Below are 3,629 nucleotides of genomic sequence, written 5' to 3'. Positions count from 1 at the left end.
ATACAAAATTCTAATAAATACTTGTATTATTGATTATAAAGCAAATAATAATGACAATAAGACTAATAATTTTGTGTAATCACATCTATAAATATGCATAACTCTAATAATGTTTGTTTTAAGAAATGATTATTTTATCTATTTGAAATATTGCAAAAGATTCTGTATGTGAGCCTGAAATAAAACACTACAAATACCTTTGTTTCTTGAAGAAGAGAAAACAGGCCTCAGCTTAAGGCCCACATAGGGCCAGAAAGCTGCACAATATATTGCCTAACCAGAGATTAGAACCAGTGGACAATTTTCCTAATTTCAACTTTCTTCTTTTGCTCACTGATCATAATATTGTTTATCACATATTTTTAAGAATTAAGTAAGTTTATATAAATGAAACAGTTGACAATGTCTGATAAAGATTAAGGAAGTAAAAAAAATTAACTTTTATCATTGCATTAGAAATAGAGAAGCAAAAAGACAAAGATTTAAAATAAATAAACTGCCAGAAACTTTCTATTTAAAAATAAACTTACTATTAAAATTAAACTTACTATTTAAAAATAGTAAATAAAAATGGAAAAAATATGTAGTTTATAACAAAATTATAAAATCTGATCTAAAGGGAAAGAAGGAGAAATTTTGTATGTATGTATATACAGGATAGTTAACATAGTTGTTCTACTGTCTTCTATTTCTTTGCTGAAAGAAACTGTCAATGAGTCCTTGATTGAACAATATTGCATGTCTCTATCTGTTTTCATAAGAAACCACTTTGAAGATATCAATATGTAATACGACAAGCATTGTTAATTTCCTACCACTTTGTTTGTAACTCTGTACTGTCTGTACTGTTCTTTTGCTGTTTTGTAAAAGATTGTCTGTTAATGTTTTCCTCCTTTTATTTTTAAAATAAAAACAAAAAAAAAATCTGATCTAATAAGAATTTGTTTCCTATCACTAAGAATTTCTTTCCTATGGTGATGAATGCCATGATAAATTGAGGACTTTATCAGTTAAAAAGTGAGAAAACCTTCCCTTATCTTTTGAAGGGCTGCTACAAATAACATTTCTATTGCAATGCAAGTTCTCTCACAGTATGTGAACAAATCTCTTAGAAAATCTTTCCCTTGTGCAGCCTTGTTTCTGAAGCTCTGATACAGGGATTTTTCCAAAGTGATTTCATATTAATTTATCCTCTACAGAGAAAAAATATTTAGAGATCAATGCCATTTCACCAAACGATAGATACTAAGAGTAGTGGCATCTCTTCTGGGGGTGAGGGCAAGAATTTCAAGACTGCAGTGAAACATTGCTATATGAAGTAAAAGCAAAAGTACAATAGATAAATTACTAACTTCCACACTTATAGATAAAGAAAAAATATTAAGCACAGAGGCAAAGAGCTTGAGGATACTAACAGGAACACAGTGTCAGTAGAAATATTGCATACAACACTGTGACTCTGCTAATGCAGTGGTAAATTCTTGGTGATCTTTGTAACACGGTAAAAGTGTTTTGTAGGAATGTGATGACCCTCATCTTCAGCCTCCCATACATAAACACATAAATGTGAGTGAACTCCTGTCAAAGCTTCAGAGTGACTTCTGTTACTCATACTACCAGTCCTTAGTGGTTTTAGCTATGACCTCTAACTATCATTATAAATAATCTTTTTAGCATGATACTCCATTGTCACTCCTCTTCCAGAGTTCTTTCTGGGCATTTAACTTTGTAGTAAATTAAGGTGCCCCCAGAGACACACATCTACCCTCATCCAGTAGATGCGCAGTGCTCAGGTATTTTATTTTAGGTTAGAAATTCTGTTTCAGTCAGGAAATTAGCAGCTGCTACAGAAACTGAGTAAGGCTATTCAAAGTTGGAAAAGGTCAGGAACAAAACAAGGATGTCTACTGTCACCACTCCTATTCAGCATAGTTCTGGAGACACTAGCCAAAGCAATTAGACAAGAGAGAGAAATAAAAGGAATAAAGATAGGAAAGGAAGAAGTGAAATTATCTTTATTCACAGATGACATGATATTCTACATAGAAGACCCCCAAAACTACTCCAAAAGATTCCTAGAATTAATCAACAAATTCAGGAGCATAGCAGGATACTAAGTCAACATTCAAAAATAAATAGCATTCCTATCCACAAACAGCAAACATACTGAGAGAGAAATAAGGGAAACCATACCTTTCACAATAGCATCTAAAAAATTGAAATACTTAGGAATTAATCTAACAAAAGAAGTAGAAGAGTGATACAGTGAAAATTGCAGTTCATTTTAAAGGGAAAAGAAAAAACAACATATGTGCACCCATGTTTATAGTAGCACAATTTTTAATAGTTAAATCTTGGAAGCCACCCAAATGTCCATCAACTGAGGAATGGATAAAAAAGATGTGGCATTTTTATAAAATGGAGTATTACTGAGCTATAAGGAAAGATAAACTAGAGGCTTTTATAGGTAAATAGATGCAACTAGGAACCATACTCATAAATAAATAAATAAATCAGATTCACATGTGTAAGCATTGTATTTCCATCCTACTATAAGAACCTGAAAGAGCAAATAAAATCTGAAAGGTAAAATCAATATTGTGAAAGGGAAAAGAAACTGCTCAAATAGGGAGGAGCAACTGGGATGAAGGAGGGGAGAAGAAATAGAAGAAAAAAATATGTATATGTATACATAGGATAGCTAGGATAACTGTACTACTAATATCTGTTGGTTTATTGAAAGGGACTGTTAATGGGTGATTGTTTGACAAATCTTGCTTGCCTATATCTGGTTATATGTCCAACCATTTTGAAGATGACTTTGTGCAGTATAACAACTATTGTTAATATCCTATCCCCATGTTTTGAAATTATGTATCATTTTTATTGTTCCCTATGCTGTTTTGTTTATGTATTTGTTCTGGTTATTTTGGGTTTTTTCTTTTCCCTTCAAAATGAAAGACAAAATTCATATGTATATACAAGGACAGCTGGGATAGGTGCATTGCTGATGTCTGTGGTTTATTGAAAGGAACAGTCCATGCTTAAAATTTTCTTTTTTTTCTTGACCAATTTTGCACACTTGAACTTGTTAATCAGAATGACTGGTCTGAAAACAATAATATGCAGTATATGGTCTGAAAACAATAATAAGAACCATTGCTGAACTTCTACTGTCTTGTATGATGAACTGCTGCATCATTTCCAGTTTCTTTTATTACTTGTTACTGTCTTTGATTGTTTGATCAATCCTACATTCTTATGTCTGGTGGAATGAGCAATTTCATTGAAAATAACAGTATGTAATGTAGCAACCATTGTTAATTCCTATCACTTTGTTTTGAGATCATGCATCTTTTTGTTGTTTTTGTGTTGTTTTGATTTTTGTCTTCATTGTTGTTTTGTTAGGTTTTTTAATATTTAAAATTAAAAAAATTTAAAAAATTTAAATTGGAAAGGGTATGACTGGAAAGCTCTAGGACAACTCAAAGAACAACCTAGAAGTTTTCAGGGAAAACAGGCTTGGCTTTGCAGGTCTGTGGCTTGTAGAGGGAGGCAGTCAGAACCAAGCCATTATTATGTCACAGTCAGCAGGGTGAGGTCATCAACGCTGCCACCAATAGGGGTGA

This window comes from Chinchilla lanigera, unplaced genomic scaffold, assembly GCF_000276665.1.
Source record: "Chinchilla lanigera isolate Chin_1 unplaced genomic scaffold, ChiLan1.0 scaffold00009, whole genome shotgun sequence".
NCBI classification, from domain to species: Eukaryota; Metazoa; Chordata; class Mammalia; order Rodentia; family Chinchillidae; genus Chinchilla; species Chinchilla lanigera.
The sequence above is the reverse complement of the archived record's forward strand: the minus strand, read 5'-3'. Positions refer to the sequence as shown.